The 20,326-nt window shown below is 35.2% G+C and overlaps 5 long non-coding RNA genes across 5 annotated transcripts; 3 read left to right on the forward strand and 2 right to left on the reverse strand.

Moving 5' to 3' along the window:
- Nucleotides 1–50: 50 nt before the first annotated feature.
- LOC114157485 (uncharacterized) lies at nucleotides 51–2,495 on the reverse strand. The gene is made up of 2 exons (XR_003598170.1): nucleotides 1,420–2,495; nucleotides 51–1,175 (listed from the first exon to the last, which is right to left on the reverse strand). It is a non-coding gene; the product is annotated as an uncharacterized LOC114157485 (long non-coding RNA).
- A 1,045-nt stretch (nucleotides 2,496–3,540) lies between these two features.
- Nucleotides 3,541–6,407, forward strand: LOC114157479 (uncharacterized). The gene is made up of 2 exons (XR_003598162.1): nucleotides 3,541–3,780; nucleotides 5,588–6,407. It is a non-coding gene; the product is annotated as an uncharacterized LOC114157479 (long non-coding RNA).
- A 3,357-nt stretch (nucleotides 6,408–9,764) lies between these two features.
- Nucleotides 9,765–12,692, reverse strand: LOC114157481 (uncharacterized). Its single transcript, XR_003598166.1, has 3 exons — nucleotides 12,543–12,692; nucleotides 11,566–11,823; nucleotides 9,765–10,485 (listed from the first exon to the last, which is right to left on the reverse strand). It is a non-coding gene; the product is annotated as an uncharacterized LOC114157481 (long non-coding RNA).
- Nucleotides 12,693–12,860: 168 nt separating this feature from the next.
- LOC114157483 (uncharacterized) lies at nucleotides 12,861–14,607 on the forward strand. Its single transcript, XR_003598168.1, has 2 exons — nucleotides 12,861–13,087; nucleotides 14,228–14,607. It is a non-coding gene; the product is annotated as an uncharacterized LOC114157483 (long non-coding RNA).
- Nucleotides 14,608–17,525: 2,918 nt separating this feature from the next.
- Nucleotides 17,526–18,008, forward strand: LOC114157484 (uncharacterized). The gene is made up of 2 exons (XR_003598169.1): nucleotides 17,526–17,662; nucleotides 17,957–18,008. It is a non-coding gene; the product is annotated as an uncharacterized LOC114157484 (long non-coding RNA).
- Nucleotides 18,009–20,326: the final 2,318 nt, after the last annotated feature.

Raw genomic sequence — 20,326 nt, forward strand, 5'->3', positions numbered from 1 at the left:
GTGGCAAAAGGACAAATTTCTTTCTCTGTTTTCTTGTTACTTACGTCTGAACCACATGTCTATCGGCCGTAGCTTTTCTATACTCTGCATAGAACATGCTTTCCCTCGGATCCCACACTTTAAACACTCCTACCTGCTACAACTTGCACACTGAGGAGAAGAAAGTAAAGTAAATGAACGTGTAGGTCTTGAACCACACCTCGTCAATGCAGAGGACAAGTTCTGTCACATAAACACCAACGGTTATGGGACAAATGTCCCGCACATCTTCACTTTCAATTGAGATCACTTCTTAGGTTTCAAGACAAGTTCCCAGGTAAAAACATCACAGCTCCTTCAGATGTTGATTTGCGAATGAAGACCCAATTTAAAGTTATGCTTGTAGGATTAGAGGAGAGAACTAAAGGTGTTTAGATAAAGTTTTTCTGGTTGTATGTAGACAAATTGTCTTTTCTAATCAAGAGACATGAAAACACCTTATATTTCAATGAACCACTAACTCATGATAAAACCAAACGTGATTTTTCTCACTTCTTGGTCAATGCCCTATAAAATAAATCGTTGAATAAACTTGAGGTTAAGACATCAGGACTATGAAATGCTACAGACCTGTAGCGTTTCTTTAATGTTTATGGATTAGAGCTAACTGAAAAACAGGAAGACATGCTACTAAACATGTCAATAAGGAGAATACAAAACATCTCTTAAATTAATACTGCAAATATACACTATTTTGATATTTTAATAAAAATCACTACCTGCTGCTAATCGGGTATCTTTTAAAGTTATTCAGTTTAAAAATGTCAGTATTTTTAACATAGAAAAAAACATGCTGTATTTTCTTCATAGCACATTGTTACAACCTGTCTGTGGGCAACCAGATTGCAACATGAAAGATCCAACCTCATCAGACCTCAAGCAGCCACAAGAGACAATCTTTTATATTGTATGCAATGATTTATTGTAAAACAAATGTAAAATGACAGAAACTGAATATGAAAAGAAACAGCAGTTCAACCCTGCAAAGCTCCATATAACAGAACAAGCAGAAATCATGTTGCGATGAGAGGAGGAGGGATGAAGAGTTGCCTTGGCTTCCTTCATATGAGACGCTGTCCACGGGTCACCAGTCCATCTTCTACAGTCATTGACATCCTTGAATCAACAGCGGATGCCTGCACAGTCAAATTTACATATTAGCCTCACCTTTGCCCTCCCCTTATGCACCAGTCATAACACACGTTCAGTTTTAACCAACTCCTTGTACTATTTGCTTTGTACGGAGGGTCTGTGCTCTCGGCTGTTGATAAACGATTGCTTCCTGCAGGCGTGGGCTGTGTTCAGGTTTTAAATTTTACCCAACTGCTAAAAATTGACAGCGACGTATGGAATGAGCCAGTTCAATGCTATGAAGCTTACCTGAAACAGCGTGCGCTGTGAACAGCCATCCTCCACTGAGGAGAGAGAAGTACTGAGCTGAATGAGGCGGCTGTTAATGTTACTTCAATATCTGGAAGTGTGGCCAACATGGACTCAACGGCTTTGCTCACTTCCTCTGCTGCCTTTGCTAAAACTACCAACAGGCTACAATCTAAAATGGTGCAGAAAATCAGTGTTATTCTTCACAACATCTCCTTCTGTTGGCCTGATTGAAATTCTACCAGGGGAATCAAAGTAAATGGGAGAAATTAAAGACTCTCTGTGAAGTGAGGTTTTAATCCAGCTGAACAGCACAAGAAGGCGATGGGCCAGGCTAGTTCAGTTTTGTTTTACTGCTAAACTATTTTCTTGTCTTCTGCTTAGATTGCAGTTTATCAGTCAGAGTACGTACTTGTAATACTTGTAGTATCTGTTAATACTCCTCAGTTTAAGCTGGTAAACACTCGTTGTTAAAACTAATTAATTCTCTCAGATTTTCCATGAGTTTGAGTCTGATTATAGAGCAGGGCCAAGAACCTGTGTTAATTAAGTCTGATTAGTCCTGAGATGATCAGAGAGCAGTAACCGGAGTCATCGCATAACGACAACCTTTAGAGTTTGAGATGTGACAGCATGACTTTCACTGTTTAACATTTCGTACCTGCTATAACTTGCATTCTGACTTAAGAAAGGAAATAAACACATAGGTCCTGAATAACAACCTGTCAATGCAGGAGACAAGTTCAGACATGGCCACACATATTTCCATTTAAAAATGCACTAACAGGAGAAACGTATTGCACGCCTCGGGTTTCAGGTGTGTGTTTGTGTTATTTGAAAGTACTGATGAGAAGGGGCTGTGTGTGCCAATCACTCGCATCCATCTCCACCTATTTGTCTATTCATAAAGTTACTTTTAATAAGTTTAAGTCTGTCATTGTCCCCCTTTACTTTGAATCTTATTCAAAATGTTTAGACTTTCATTCTTTAAAACTGTCATGCTTTGAAATAAGAAATAATCTCAACTATTCTTATAAATCTGCAGGCTGCAGAAACTTACTTCCTCTTTTTTTTCAGGAAACCAGCTCTTCCTGTTTCATGTCTCTCTCTGTCTGACTATGATTTCTTATGGTTAGATAGAAAAAAAGAAGTAGAATTAAAGCAAAGTTTGCAGAAACAACACACACGCAACCAGATTGATTTTATTGAAGTTTGAGTCTACTGTTGGGCCTAGATGTCACTTGTGCGATTCATTTTAAAGGTAACTTTATTTATTGTTACTGTTAAACTAAAATCTCCAGCAAGGGGAAGTGGGATGATCTCGGGTTTCCTTGACAAGTCTTAAAAATGTTGTGTAAATTGTATACTCTTAGCTTCTAATATAAAAAATATATGTATGTTACATTAATAAAAAAGTGATTCACAGTACAAAAAACAACTAATCTGTTAGGTTAACTCTCTCTAAATTGTCCTTAGGTGTGAATGTGTGTATGATTGATTGTTTTCCTCTGTGTCTTTGTTACCCTGCGATGGACTGATGATCTCCAGCAATTGATAAGCCAATAATGTCTGGAGATTATTTATTTATTTACATTAAGATGCAATTCTTATTGCTTTCTTCCCCGTATAAAAAATTTAAAGTGGCTGTAAGATCCTGAATGTTCACGAATGCGAGTTTAAACAATGAAACTAAGGCACAGGTTTGGAGGGAATAGTAAAACAACTTGTGGACAGTATTTTATTTGGGTACCAAGTTATTTTTATTTTATAAAACTAGTGAATTATAATCCAGAAATTAGTCAATCTGTGCAACAAAGTTATATGCATCCAATTTACAACCCTGAGGAGGTGGCTTGTGTCAGCTTCTTGTTAAAACGCAGCCTCAGTACAGACAACAATGATAGAGCAACTTGCAGATATGTCTCAAACAGGGTGAGTTCTTATCAAACTTATCATTTTAACCATGAGAAATAGGTTCATTTGTTCACAGATATTCTCCATAGCATTCAGGAAACACATTACAGTGAACAAAAGAAGAGAAGCATCTCTGGGATTAAACGGGAAATGTTTGTAGGGAAAACTGAGAAAGTACCGCCCCTTCTGAATATAAACCCAGCCACACCGACAGAGAAGGAACACACACATATATATCACCAGATAAATCACACCGTCTGCAGCTACTTCTGTTCAATTTCACTAAACTGCAGACGAGAAACATAAAAATGGCTGTTGGGGTTGTTGTTATAAATCATGAAGAGGAGATGTTTCTCGACTTGTGTGACACCGAGGAGCAGATGGGAAGTATGACTTTGAAGGAGCTCAAGGAGAAGATAAGAGACAAGATTAAACCCAAATATCCTGGTAAGCTAATTTACTTTCAGTTGTGTTTTGTTGTGTTAATGAGTTAATGTAGAATCAAGTTAGTCCAGTGCTAATTGAGTTGCAGAAGAAAACTGACTTCTCTTTATTGATTTTTGTCTAATACAGTAGTACGTCGTTCAGACTGGCTTGGAAAAAAAATTATATCAAAAAATACTCTGGAAATTCCTCATGTTAAACATATGACCTTTGTCAAAATACACCAAGGTCATCCCATTATTCCTATACTGTAGGTTCTAGTGTAGCAGCAATAGTAACACATGAAGTTACCTTTAAAATTAATCATACAAATCATCTACTGTTGGTTATTCTAGAACGACAGTAGAATAAAACTTCTTATATGAGTTGTCTTAGGCAAGCTTTGCTTTATTCCATTTCTTTCGTATTTAATCATAAGAAATCATAGCCAGGCAGAGAGAGTGCTGCAAAGCCGTGAAAGAGGAATCACAGGCTTCCTTGAAAAAAAGTGGGGTGTGCACAGCAACGCTCTCAAATAAAAAAAGTCCTCTTTAATGAAAATGGGATACAAAGAGATAAAGATTGTAAAAAATAGTTGATTATTCAAATTTAGCTTACTAAGACAAAAACCTCAATACTTTTATCACACTTTGTGTCCTTGCTCTATTTATTTTTTCTGTTTACGCACACTGAGTCATATTTAAGATGTGCTGAGTGCAGGGGCGCCGCCAGGAATCTTGGGCCCCATAACAAAAAATTAGATTGGGCCCCCCCAGCCAGCTGCTGTTACAATATTTTTTGTATTTTTTTAGTCTAATTGACCCATAAAAAGCGTCGCAATTTTAAAGGCTTGCAACTGCTTTGCTTTCCTTGGTTCAATACTGATAACTAGCACAATATTTAGTGCTCATGAATTTTACATCCAACAGTCCACATACAGTGTGCAAGAAGGTTGCTTACATATTTTCTATTAGTTTTAGCTTACTGAAATGTCTCTTCCTATGAGCAACAGTCAAAAGCAACGTGCAAAATACACATAAAGTAATTAAAAAATGCTATGTAGTTGCATTTTATTCAAGCTGCAGTATATAACTTTAATAGAAAATATGTTTTCTCCATATTTGTTAAAGCTGTCAACATGTCGTGACAGTTTGTTATGAGACAGATAATCTGTGAAAAGATCAATCTCCTCCCTGAGCTGCTATTATTGGCTAAAGTGATGTAACATTCTGACCAAAACAACCAATCAGAACCAGGAGGAGGGTCTTAGTGCTGTCAATCAACTCATTCACTCACTGCTAAATGTGCTAATGGTGTTAACTGTATCTCTATTCCAATTGAGTTTGTGTCTTACACTGCATCATTGGGCATTAAATATTTTTATGTACAACTAATGATCTCCTTACTTTTTAAGGTTGAATGAATGAATGAATAGAAACAAGGTTTGGTCTCAGCTGGAATAAAGACCTCTGGGTTGCACAGACAAAAAAACAACACTTCCATGTTAAAATCAGATGTGATCGAAGTTCTCTCCACCCGATGTCACTTTAACAACAAATGCTCTAAAACTTTCAGAAGATATACCAGAACTGTTTAAAATCCTGTGCGGTTTATTATTATTTTTTTGCTTAGGTAAGAAAGTTTACTCTCTTCCTTAAGACAGTAAACTGTTAGTTTTCCTAACAGTAAGTTAGGAAAACTTACTGTTAGGACTTGTTAGGAAAACTTGTTAGGAAAATCTAACAAGTTTGATTTTTGACTATTTAAGCTATAATGTGTTCTGACTTGTTTTACTGCTCATGTAACATTTACTCTTTGTTATTCTTTGTAGATCATGGAGTAGGTATTCACGAACTACACTTTAAAGAAAAATTGCTGGAAGACGACTCCGCTCTGCTGTCTGACCTTGGAATACAGCACATGTCTACCGTTACTGTATCAATTTGGCTTTCACAGACCCAAATGGGCAGACTCCCTTTCTGTCCGATACGTTTATTTGAGGAAAAAGATGATGACAAAAAACGCAACAATTTAGAATTAAAAATCGATTTTGAGCAACAGTTTGAAATTTCCAACCAACAACCAGGCAACTAAAGAAGCGTCCATCATATCATCTGGACCTCATATTTTCACCAACAGATCTAAAGAAGCCACATCATTTCAATATCATCCACTCTGGACAGCTGCAAATAATTTTTTTCCCTACATTGTAAAACCCTTCATGAACACTGAACGCAAAATGATTATTATACTGTATATGTTTAAGCATGTTGCCATATAACAATTTTCCTATTATGTCTACAGAAAATTACCCAGCTTTCCATATATTTTTTAAATGTATGGAGCTGCAGCTAATGTTTTTGTTCCCTTTCGTGCTTGGACTGTGTAGATTTTCAGCTGTTTTAACTTTTGGATCTTGACCTTTCGAACGCAAGGACACTTTTTTTCAGCTCGCTTCCAGGTGGCTTCAGTGGGTCTGCCATTTCAATTAAAAAAAAGCATCTTTCTTAAAATGGTACCTTGTTTTTCAAGACAGAAAATATGCTTGTGACCTACCAAGCTGTTGAAGGTTAATCAGCTTATTTCCTTTTAAGAATTCAGAGTTCAGAGGTCATCACAAGGTTCAATAACAAATATTCATCGCGTTGAAACCCTTGAAACTGTTTTTATTCAGCAAAAAGATTGCAGACTTGGGATAACTTGACCGTGAACCACAACATTTAGCAGACAGCTTGTAATTAAGTGTTGAAAAAACTCGAAATCATCCTATTATTCCCATTCCTTAGACTCTAGCTTAGCAGTGAAGGAGTGGAGATTAAAGTAGTAAGGCCTGCATGCTATTTAAATTTACTTCAGCAGCAACAAGATAAACAACTATGTCACATTTAAAAGAAACCAGTGTCCTATTTAAAGCATAATTTGTAGAACCAAATTGGTCCTTGAGTAGGCTTTTAGAAATCAGCCGTTAAAATTAATAATACATAGAAACATCCAGAACTAACATTAGAATAAAACTTGAGTTCATGCTTATATGTTTTGTCTTATGCAAGCCTTACTTTGATCCTTTTTCTTTTTGCATCTAGTCATAAGACGTTATGTTCATGAGGTAATCGAACAGAAGAAAACAGTCAGATGTTGCAAGAATGTGCAGGTACAAACATGAAAGAGGAACTACAGGGTGTCAGAAAGAAGACATGAGTTAATTCTCCAAACAGCAGGTATATAAAGATTGTTATGCCTTCTTTATTTCCACGTATGAAGTAATTTAAGGATAAAGTATAAACTGAGTCGTTGAGTGAGGCCCCATGTAAAAGATATGTATTAACATTTTCTCTTGCAAAAAACAACAACTATGATTTCGATTACAAATATCTAGAACAATAGATGATTCCTGTTTTCTTTCCAGAAGAACACCAGCATTAAATCAAACCATGATTATGATAAATCTAATGCTACAATCGTCATAAGTTTATAAATGAGTATTAAATAAGAGAAGCTAATGATTAGTCAAAGAAAGAGGTTGTAGCTAAATGAGTTGTGATTTTGGCAATGATCCTAAACAATATAAAATGTGTACCAATGTAACAGAATGATAAAATAATCGCATGCCGTTAAGACATCAAGTGTTGGAACAGACTGGATCAGAACCGAGCTGAGAAAAAGCGAGCTTTAGGGAACCTCCTGAGCAAGAACCGACTGCAGGACACAGAGGAAGACGTCTGCCTCTTGCCCAAGGCTTCAAGACCTTTTCCAGAAGATCTGATCAGCCTGGGGTGTGCAAGCCACTTCCCTTTCCCAAAGCCTCCACCTGGAATCCTTCAGTTTCGGTATAAACATAGACGTAAATCCCAGGGGGCTGGAAGGGGCTCAGAACAAAGTGTAGGAGGAGCAACAGCAGAACCGCTGAAGTGAGGAGCTACCTGTTGCTTTGGCTCTGCAGCACAAACACAAAACCCTCCAGTAAGTAAATACTCAAAGTAAAAGACATGTAAATATTTTATTTACTTTCACTGCTCAATAGGAAGAAACACATTGACAATAAAAATCAGTCCACAGTTTGTTATTTAATTACTTTGACTGAATCATGATAAACTGTCACCTTATGCCTGGGAAATCAAAACTAGCTAAACTGGCTACATTGCTTTCATAGACTTAGCTCCTTTTTCTGTCGAAGGTAGCAAGTATTTCGATTATATTTAGCTCTCTAACTCTTACTTTAATAAGAAGAGTTTGAAACTGGAGGAAGCGGCTGAGCGTTAGCACTAGCCGACAGCTCTGTATGGGAGCCGAGAGCAGAGGGGCTGTTGCAGCTGGAAGTTAAACAAAAATAAAGTATGCCTTTATTTCTTACCACCATGGAGCCTTACCATTTAAAACCACAAAATAAAATCTGAATATTTTCCAGAAAACTCTGGTGCTGACCCTTAAATTTAAGTTATGATACTTCATAGATATTCAATTTCTACATATTTACAGGTTCTCAGCCATCCAAAGACAAGAACTCCCACTTACCCCCCCAAAATAATAATAATAAAAAATGTTTAAAGCAACTTAAGTTGTCATTTAAATAACACATGACGTATATTGAGAACCACTGCAATAAATCAATATTTATGAGGAATTTTATTAAGTGGAGTTACTTATTAAAACTTATTTAGCCTTAAGTTTTTGTAAAGGTGTAGCAGAGATTAGCTCTGTGACGCTGAACCAAACTCATATCTAAACATTTGAATCTTAGTTTGACGTCTCAACAGGTTGTTTACTGAGAAAAACACTTTTGTTATTCATTACCTACTAGTCATTTTTGATGGTGCAGCTTGAACACACATGCAAAAAAATTTAAACCACATTTTACTGTAACTTTGCCGATCTTCCCCAAAATTGCTCTTAAAAAATTTCCCTGTTTATGTTCCCCCCCAATAATGAGATGGGGTTTACGCCCTTGGGTATAAGGAAAAGACAAGTTAGGTTAAAATTATTTATTTTTGTTACTTTCTTACTTCTGCTGCTGAATTAAGCTGTATCTGACCCTTGCAAAAGCAGTGCTAATTAAAAAGCATATAACATTTTTGAAGACTTGTGGACATTCAATTATTGTCTCACTGTAATCAGTACAGTCTTAGTGCAAGGTTGCTTTAGCCTAAGGCTATTTAAACAGTACAGGTTACTATAACACACCTGTGTGTTTAATGAGTGTGATTTGTGAAACTTGGCTAACTGCATGGCTACTCAGCAGGGAGCTGGAGGAGTCAGACTCCATTAGGATCCATGCTAGTTTCCCCAATAACAAACTAAATAGATTCTCTATGAATTTTGAGGTGGCTACACAAGTAATTATACTGATAGGATTTAATTTACTTGGCGTTTACTGAGGGTAACACATTCTGGTTAAAAAATGATATAAATAAAATAGACTAAAAGAACTGAAAATTGTTCATTTACCATTGTTTTTTCCTGCCTTCATCTCCTTTGTCCATTTAAAAACTTTGTATTAATACTTTAAGTCAGTGTTTCAGGCTTTCATAAAGTTAACGGTGACATTGCATGGCATTTGATACTAATGTAATCTGTTTAGTTTCCTTGTGACTTGATCAGACACCAGCAGGGGATTGAAGAAAACTAGACATTTGATTTTTAGATGCACAATAAATAAGTATTTAAAAGACAAAAAAGTATATTGCTTTATTGCATTCATCATCTGCCTTCCTAGTATTTACTTTAAAAATAACAAGGAAATATTGAAACTTTTTAAAACAATAAAAAAACATGTCATTCTAGGTTCTGTACATCACTTCACTCATGAGATTTAAGCAACACAGTTTTGATTTTACCCAGTAGTGTGTTATATTACTCTCTAATTATTGCATGCTAAGACAATGATAAAATAAAGGCGACTTGAATTAAGCTTTGGTGAGCATTCATAGTTGGAAGGTTTTATAAAACTAAGCTAAACGAAACAGTGTAATTGCAAAATCTATTTTTCTAACAATTTGAAGTTAGAAACAATGTTGATGTTTTAGTGATTTTTATTTTACTTGTACAGATGGCTCGCATCATTATACATTTTCCCTCCAAATGCCTGTTTTCTGCTCTGATCACACTGTAGCATCCAGTCAATGTCGAGAAGGCTGGAACTGGTGGTAACATGAACACCGAACTCGTCGTCACTTTTACATGCATACTTTGTCTTACAGTATGTGGCGTAGCATCGATGTGCGCATTACCACAAGGTAGGACAGATTTACAGGTAGCACAGATAAACAGAACACCTGTTTAGTGCTTAATGCAGCAAATAGAGCGGCTGCTCACACCGTCATTTATCCAACGCCTTTTTTTTTTTGCTTTGACTCTGCTCTTAATCTCAAACTTCAAATATAACAACATTTGTAGTATTGACAAATTTTCTGTTCAGAAATATCTTACATGTCTAAATGAGGATGGGGAGGGATGTGGTTCCAGTTCATACAGGCGTTTTGATGCATGGAAAGATTCACCTTGGAACCATAAAAATGTATTTGGAGATTCAAACATCAGGCATCAAGCATTCTTTACTTCTTCGGGTTTCACCCTCCTTATCACCCAGTCCTCTGTCGTGCAGAGGAGGCTGCCCTCCACCACGTAGTGGTAAAGTCACCTGTATGCAGGACATGTGCTGGATCCCATATTCAAACAGTGGTATCATGTTGTCCATCAGCTCTCTGCCTTCAAAGATCAATCGTTGAAGGTTTTCTGCACACACGACAAACAAACACACTTAAAATCGTAGTTAATATCATACAATCACAGCAAAATAAACATTTTTAAACAACAGAACTATTATACACAAAATGCAAAATTATTAGCCAAGTACATAATTCATTTGACCACATTATCATCAATAGGAATGTTTTGTAACTCCAAGGTGGATAAACTTTTAATGGATTTAAGCACAGTAGGAGATGCGTATCTATATAATGAGGGCGGGTGTAGCATAAAGAGGTCAATGCTCAAGGTGCATGTAATTATTAGGCAGATTCTTTTTTTTCGGTAAAATTCATAAAAAAGAGAGACTTAACTGACTCTTAAAGACACACACATATACATATAAATTTACAAAGTCAACCTTCTATCATTTCTCTAATCCTGGAAATGATGAGTCTTCCAGTAATTTCCAGGATTAGAGGACTAATGACTTAGCAGGATTTAGAGAAACTCAACTATGCGTTTATCTTTAGTCGCACTGATTACTGCAATAATAATAATAAAAAAAATAAAACAGCTACAGCTGATCCAGAATGCTGCTGCTTGCGTTCTGACTAAAACCAGGAAGATAGAGCACATAACACCAGTTTTAAAGTCCCTCCACTGGCTCCCTGTGGCTCAGAGAACAAACTTTAAAATACATTTGTTAGTTTATAAATCACTGAACGGCTCAGCACCACAATATATTAAAGATCTGCTGTTCTTGTATCAACCTTCCAGACCTCTCAGGTCTTCTGGTTCTGGTTCTGCTCTGCAGCTCCAGTACCAGAACCAAACGTGGAGAAGCTGCATTCAGCTTTTGTGACCCACTAATCTGAAACAAACTTCCAGATTAGTGGAAGTAAGAAAACAGTTTGTACTGTAGCACTATATTACCCATGTTAAATAAACTTCCAGAAAACTGCAGAACTCCTGAAACACTGAGTTTGTTTTGCATTTTATTCATATGTGTGTTTTTGGATTAAATGTCTCCTCCCCGTCTTTTGACATATACTGTTTTACTTAGTATAGAGATAAGCATTGTAAATGGTTGTTGGGCTTATTTGTCCGAATACTCAGTGAGCTTACCTGGGATTCCACAGACCTTCGATATCCTTGTCTTCAGCTGATCCTTGTCTTCAGCTGGTTATTCTCTGCATCTCCAGCTCTGTGTTGCCGAGGTCCATCGTCCGAGGAATCCCCCTTTCATCCTTGACCACAATCCGGTAGACCATTCTCTGATGCTTTCAATGCTTTCAAGCAGATGTCAGACAGAAAGTAAATACTGTCCTCGTTGTTGGTGTTTGCTCTTTTTCTTTTAAATAATCCTTTATACCTTTCAGCATCCTGAATAAATAAACATTTATGTCAGTTCTGCACATAAAATTCTTGATTAAAAATAAAACGTTAAAAACATTTACTTCAAAATTTAGCAGAGATCACAAACGAAGGTGGAAAAATATGTACTTATTAATAAATGTGTGGGAATTTATCGACTAGATAGTAAACATCGCTGACCAGCTGAACTGGTTTCATTGGTTATATGGCAGCTTCTTTAGAACCCAGTTTGTACTGTAGCACTATATTATCCATGCTAAATAAAGCTGGGGTAAAGCAACAAGAAAGTCACAAAAAATAAAAACAAAACATGAAAAACAACCAAACAAAAAGGTATTTCTAGTATTTTGTGCAATATGACAACCAGGATTTTAATACTATCATTTAGTCGGTTACAGAGCGATTTCAGAAAGCAAAAATGTTTACAATAGCAAAACTATGTTGTAGGGTATAATACTCCGTTTATCTTGTTAAAATTAGATCTAATTGTTTTGATCATCTGCATTAATTTAGTTTGGTTTGTGGTGTGCAAGGAATGTAGTTGGGTCCTTTGTCTGGAAGAGAGGTGCCTTGGCGCCATAATCAAAAGAGTCCACTAGGGGGACTAGTGCGCTCTTCTCTACACTCAGTACAAGAGTAAGTGAAAGCGCACTGATTTCATCTTGTGATCATTTCTTCTCTTACATTTGTCCTTTTATAAGGGCTATCAAATACATACAGTAACTTACCTCAGCTGTTAGATTCAACACCTTTAAGTGTCCGCTGGGACGTTTTCAGTTTCTTTGATAATCCCTAAACTTTGTTGTTTCACTGAGTTTAAAATGTCGGAATAGTTTCTATTTCCTGGTTATACTTGATGCTGCATTCACGAGGTGTCGGAAAAGCTGATTTCACAAGATGAAGTGCGTTCCGAACATTCATGTTAAAAGCTTTCCGGAAATTAGCAGTGCAATGTTTTTCCCGTTATAGTAAAACATATCTGCAATTATTAAACACTACTAGTGTTAAAAAGAATGGTCTCATTGGTAAACAATGCGTCACTTAGGGTAGGGAAGTGGAAGAGCCACACATTCCTGTTGGACGATAAACGGAAGTGAAGAGATGGCTGTTGGAGTTGTTGTTGTCAGTTCTAATAAAAATGACAGACTTGATGAAGGAGAGCAGTTGTTGGTTGATCTGTGCGACACCGAGGAGCAGCTGGGGAACATGACTGTGAGGGAACTGAGGGAGAAGATTAACAACAAGCTGTTACAGGAGTTTCCACCCAAATCAGGTAACGCCAACCTGAGAACAGCCATGTTGAGCTACTAAAGAGTGCAGAGACAGTTTACAGTGATTCAGTTATTCTGATTCCTGAACATAAACGTATCCACGTCATTACTTAAGAAAAGGAGTCTTCAATTGAAAAATAAACGATTCCTTAATGGATTTTGCGCATATCTAATTAATTACATAATTAATTACATACATAATTAAACATCAAATTCAATTCAGTTTTTTTTTGTGCCAATTCGCAGCTAATGTTGCCTCAAGGATCTTTACAAAACAAAACAAAGCAAAACAAGTTCTATTCAATTATATATGTACAAAAAGTACACGATTAACAAAATTCAGTGTGATCCATTGTGTCATTTATTCCTTCAGTTGCAATGAAAATGCTGTATATATCAAAAATAACTTAGAAAAAACTTGTCATCATAGCTCACTCCTTGACACTGCAGCTCCAAATACGGCGCCTTGTGAGAGAGCAAGAGTTTAGGAACCCCTGAATGGTTGCAACCGGAGATTAAAGGATTTTTCAAACTTTCTCATCAATAACAAGCCTGGAGCAAAAGAACCAGGCTTGTTATTGATGAGAAAGTAATATTATAATGAATTATAAAATGATGTAAAGCTAAAAAAAACTTATTTTGCACAATATTCCCCTTTTAATGACTGTCCAAAAAGCTAGAGTCCCTAATTAAAATAAAGATCTAAAGGTGTTAGTATGTACTTCTTCTCTGCCTTGTTTTCTGACTTGCAAAAATCTCGTGCCACATTTTTAACAGCTTTTTCCACTCAACACAACAAAGTATTACTGCAAAAGAAGACATTGTACCTGTTTCGTCATTTGATTTTTGTGCACAGAAAATGATTGATTTAAAAGTATAATATGAAATCAAAGGTGATAAAATTAGCTCTATAGCTTGATGTTTAATTATTAAACCACTGTCAGTGACAAAGTTTAGTTTAGGGGAAATACTTAAAAAATAGTAGGATATAATGAAAAACTCCAGTTTAATTGTGAGAATCAGGAAACAAAAACAGACACACAGGTTCATGTTTTTCTTCTCTAGATTATTTTATCACCTTCCTGTTTTTATATTTAATGCTATTATATTTAACACAGTTTACTCTTTATCCTTCTCTTCAGGTTGTTATGCTGGATCGGTCGATGAAGTGCACTTTAAGGAACAAAAGCTGGAGGAAGACTCCTTTCTGTCCGACCATGGAATACAGCACATGTCCATGGTTGAAGTAAAAATTTCTAGTTCTATACTAGAGAGTGATTTTTTGGGAGATTTGATCAATGGAATAGAATTTCCTGAGGACAAAAAAGATAAGAGACGCAGAAGCAAAGATATTTTTTTCAATATGGAACAGCCATTAAATTTTTCTGGGGAACAAGAAAGGCGCGGCTCTTCTAAAGGTTGCTGTTTGTCTTAAACCTGCTTTTGTGCTACAGCACTAACAGGAATCCAGATCAGTTGATGCTTCAATGATTTCTAAAGGAAATCAGCAGAATACTTAAAATAATGCCAAGAAAGCAAATGTGATTTGCTTTTCAGAGAACCACAATCACATAATATAGTACAAAATAACTTAATACATCAGTTTTTACTCAACACTCCTGAATACAACAGCCTGTTCAGCCACCAAATAATTACCCCCCAAGCACTAGAAATAAATTATCAAAGGAATACAGAACCGCTGTTTCATGGATATGTATTAGAGGAAAATGGGAAAATATTTCATTCTATAAAAAAGTTCTAGTAGGACAGATGTTGTACACCAGACACATCTAAAATTACTTTAGCCCAGGAATTGAGGAGCCCTAATATAGAATAAGGTTATAATATTTTTTTTGTTACAGTTTAATTTTATTTTGTTCATTTTTTGTTTGTTTGAACTGCTTGTAGATCCACAAACATAAAAAGGAATGAAATGTTTGTATTGTTTCCTTAATCTCAATTTTTGTTATTTTGAAAGTTTAAGTTAACTATAATAACCTTAATGTAGGTCAAACTATAATAACTGCACTTTTAACTATATAAAATGATGCACAATGTCCTATGAACATATATTTGTTTCACACCTTTCTGACAATTATGACGCTGTTTTTGTCTGCATGTAGATTTTCCTTGATTACTGAAAACTGTTTTCACAAGTGAAACATTTTAATCTATTTATGCTGAAAGTAGATCAAGTTACTTAGTGAAATCCAATGTAAAGAATTTTATAAAGTGCAAATTTAGTGGAGGGATGTTTATAGTGTGTTGCTCTTCTTCGTGAGTTGGGATCAAGTTTTAAGGCTTCATTATAATAAGAACTTTTGTTAATTTCATGCTTCCAAGTTAGTAGGAACAGGTTAGAGACGTTTCCCATCCTGTTCATCATGACTCTTTATAAAAAAAGATTAAAAGAACAAAAATTGGATGAGCAGGTTTGGTCTGAAACAACTTGACTCACCTGCACAGAGTCCTGGCTTCAACCTGACAGAGCACTGTGGTCGATTTATTACAGCTGAGGCTGTGAGCAAGACATTCACGTCCAACATCAGAGTCTGATCTCATAAATGTTCTTCTGCAAGACGGGAAAAAGAAATTATAGAAAGCTTTCCCAGAAGAGATAAAATGGTGACAGCTGCAAAGGATGGACTGACATCATATTAACATCTATAGATTAACAATTAGATCCCACTCAAGTTTATATGTGTGTGAAGACAACAAGCTTACACTTTTGGCAATGTGGTGTTGTTTTATGTAAACATTGAAATAAAAGAACAACTGTGTAAAATATACATGTTTTAAATTAAAGGCTTTGCTTCTTACTGATTTATTTACCGTCTCCTTTCAGGTCAAGGTTTAATATTTCTCTGAGTTTAGTCTAGTCAGTCAGTTTAGTCAGATTACTATTTCTAAGTTGTAATGCTTAGAAATAGTAATCTGTGCTCTATACACTCAACTCTTTGACTTTAATAAATGTTTAATGTCTTTTCTAAACTATAAAGTTGCCTGTTCTTGTGATTGTATGTTAGTCTGCATAAGTATGTATTTTATATTTTTCTATGGTGATGCATTACTTTTGTTGTATAACATATCTATAAAACATATCTATAAAACCAGATTGCTGCAGAGTTAATTATATTTAATGTAAGAGTGCTGCTTTGGTTCACTGATCAAAAGTCACATCAAGGCCTGTCACAGTAACAAATTTTGCTGAGCGATTAATTCTCAGCAATGTCTCTAAAATTATTGCGATAAATGATAATATTGTTTGAAAACCATTTTAAACTGATGTAATGGTAGTGACATAATAATACAAGTGATATCCTGCCAAAAATAAATACACTTTATTTTCAAAAGAAAACTAGACACTGGAACTGATAAACAAAATAAACAAAACAACCAAAAACAAAAAATAAAACGGATTCTCAGTCTCTGTTAACAAAAAATGCACTTGAATAAAAACTAAACAACATAAAACCAAAGTGGAAATAAGAACTGCATTCAACCAAAAGAGTGCAGATTATGAATATAGAATATATATATTATATTGACCTTCAATAATCAATAGATTTACACAGAGAAGATGGGCACATCGACTACCTGATGCAATAGTTCAGTCCTCCTTTACGCCATGGAGACGGAGGGTCAGTGAGAGAACCAGAGTTGAGTCTTTTTTGCTTCCAAAATGATCTCCAGGTATTCAGTGTTACTTTCTTATAGTTCCTTCAGAAGGCAATTACATAAGTATTCATATTTTATGCAATTCCACATTGCATCATGTTACAATTACAAATTTCAATGCATTGCAGGACACAACCCACTGGTTACGGGACAAACTCCTCCCTCCTGATCCGCCATAATCCCATATATTGCATGTTTAAACATTTAAACCTTTATCTGCTCAGTGTCCCTTTGTTTTTGCAAACCAAAGTGCAGAAAATGATTTTTTAAAAAATTTTTCATCAGTAGCAGCTAAATATTCTGGGACTAATAAATCAGAGTGACGGCAAAACAAGCCTCAAACTATCTTGAAATTATTGGTGCAACGTTCATAATCCAACGTTGACCCACCTTAAAGTGACAGAGTCCAAGAGTCCAAAGACGTGTTCAATCATGTTATAAAGTTTTATTGTTTTTTAGACACCATAGGAAATAAAAACATGATAGTAGAAACGAACAGTGAGACTTTGTGAATCTAAAATCACATTAATCAGTTCAACTATAATATTGATCTTTGTTTGTTTCCCTGCAGGTGAGGAAACCAGTTATTTTACTTTATTGACCAGGAACAAAATAAATGTTTCTTGTACAAACAAATATCAGAAAAAAGGTTTGCACTGCTTTCTTTAACTAGAATAAGTTTATTTATCTACTGGCTATAAATATAGACAATCCACATTTTATCTTTAGAAAGCGATATTTTCAACATATCATGAATGCAGCATCTGGCTGGGCGTAACCAAAACTGCAAGTGAAACTATTCAGACATTTTACCTCAATCAACCAACAGAAAGGTTAGAGTGTCAAAAATACTGTCAGTCTTTATAAATTAATGTAAGTGTTGAATGAAACAGCTGAAGGTAAGTTCATGTTTCTCCTTTTCTTTTAGACAAATCAAAAGAGCGATTAAAATATTATTGATGCTTTATTTTCTGTGTTGTTTTCCTCTTTAAGAATCTTTCATGTAACCAGTCAAACCAGTTCAGGTAGTCAGGGAAGTTTAACGTCTGTTAAAGAAAAGTTTAGCATTTATAAGAAAGTAAATGTTCTTCTACTTCTGTTTTTGACCTCTGCTGTATTCTGGAGAAAACAAGTTATTTTTAAATATCAATTTAACGTGTGTAAATGTGACACAATTATGTTTTCTCTTTTAGGTTGCAGAAAGGTGTGAATTCTTTCTATAAAAAGAAAACATAAACAAAACACCAATATAGAGGAGAGAATTTGCTGTCTGTCTGACTTCAGCTGCTGCTAAAGATCTGCAACATCAGAGAATGGGTTACAAGGTTATTGTTCATGGGCTCAGAGGGGAGAAGTTGATGATTGACCTCTGCAACACAGAGGAGGAGATGCAGAGATTCACTGTGGGTCAGCTGAAGGAAAAGATATTTGAGAAGCTCCCTTATATAGCAGGTAAACTCACTGAGAGCTTTTACATTAAACTCCCCAATAACCATTTATCTTACTTATCCCTCTGGTATTCTGAAATAAATAATACACATTAAAACTGAGGAAGAGACATTTCACCCAAAAAATAGCAAGAGAGTAAAGTTCAGGTCAGAGGAAGACGTTTAAAATATTCTTCAGTTTTTTCTTTAGATTGTTGAAAGTCCTGGATTATGTAGATAAAGTGAAGTAATTAAACTGAAAAGGAAAAGAAATCAACAAATTAAAGGATAAAAATCTAATTTCCATTGTTCTATTTACACTGTTTCATTGATCTTAAATTTAAATTAAAACACTGTTAGATTTTCTGCTTCTTTATAGACGGTGGACAATCAGTAAATGGAAATAACTTCCTGTCTGCTGCAGAGTTCCTGTTATTGGTTGCTATAGCAACAATTATTAGAGAAAACTCTGCACTTCAGAGTTTTCTGATTGTTTCAGGAATAGAGATTTGATTTAACTTAAAAAACACACACAAAAATGTTGCATAATAAAACTACAGACTACAGTTTCTTTCTTTCAAAATAAACATTAGTCACAAATGAAGAAACAATAAATTTACAAAGACAACAACATCACAGCTCTGATACTAGAATAGTTCTGCTGTTTCAGAAAATGTTTGTTTGGTTTGTTTCTGCGATATTAACTATGATTCTGGGTCTGCTTGTTTACAGGAGACGAGAACCTACGTTTGATCTATACAGACAAGCTTCTGGAAGGAGACACATCACTGCTGTCTGAATATGGAGTCCAACACATGTCTGTCATACACCTGGTTCTTAGCGTACCTGGTGGAGGAGGCCCTCGACCCCCCAACCCTCATACAGATGATGGGCTCGGTGATAAGGAGGGTGAAACTCGAAGAAGTAAAGAATGTCTGTCGTGGCCATTTATGTAAAAGTTTTGTAGTTTATAATTTCTACCAATTTTGTTTTGTTCTTTGTGTAGTGGGAATACATTTAAGTTAATTTAGATTCAAAATTTGTAATTCATTTTTATATTTGGAATTATTTAGATTACATTGTTAATTGTTAGACCCGCCCACCAATTTGAGTGATTAAGAACACACCGGGTGCTGGGTGCGGTGTGGATTGTTTGGTAGATTGTTTGGTGAATGTCTGGGGTGGACGGGAGGCTTTTGTAGAATAATTTTTTGAACACTTGAACAGTTGAACACTTGAACAGTTGAGCACTTGGACATTAAATGGAAAGTATTTTTTTTATTTCAACTTTAACAATAAATGAATCGGCAAAGTGCGTACAAATCCCAAAACACCCGTTACCACCCACAGCCTTTATTGGAGTTTATTTTTGCTTTTTTTGGAACGAAAGGCTGCGACAATGTCTAAATATACCGATGTCTAAAACTCAAAATAAATTTTCTTTGGGTCCAAAATAAATCATTTCACACATTAAAATATTTTCCACCTTTAACTGGACATCCGTCCTCATCCTCATTGAAACTCTTATAAACATCTTAAATATTTCTCACCTTATGTTACATAAAGTGTTTACTGTATTTCAGCAACATTTTATATGACAAGCAGAAGTATTTGTTGTTTTTTCTCTTCAGTCAGTCCAGCAGCAACAACTCTTGTTTTTAATAACAATCTTGTATTTTGTATTAAATAGCCAAATTATCCACTAAATAATATAAATATGAAGGAGATTTTCTGAAATTCGGCACAAACTGCAAGATAATTTGTCAATCTGCAGTAAGTGAAGGACAAGATGATGGAAAACATTTTAATTCAAGAAGTAAAAGGAAAAAAATGCATAAATTAATGTTTACCCTATTTAGGCTCAATAACTATTATGCAATAATTACAAATTCTGTGTTTAAGTAAGTTGAATAATTAGTCTGATTTATGTATTTGTGTGTAAAGTCACGCCATTATTCCTGAAATGAACTTTTACACAAAATGTTAAAGTAAAGCAGCAACTTGTGGTGGGAAAATGAGGATAAACTGAAAATTAAAAGTGTTGGATTGACTGATGTTTTTTTTCTTTTAAGAAGATTACTTAAGTTAGTAAATCAAACTGTTTTTTTATTTTTTATTTGAGTTGATCTTTATTAG

Source organism: Xiphophorus couchianus, chromosome 14 (genome assembly GCF_001444195.1).
Source record: "Xiphophorus couchianus chromosome 14, X_couchianus-1.0, whole genome shotgun sequence".
Classification (NCBI taxonomy): domain Eukaryota; kingdom Metazoa; phylum Chordata; class Actinopteri; order Cyprinodontiformes; family Poeciliidae; genus Xiphophorus; species Xiphophorus couchianus.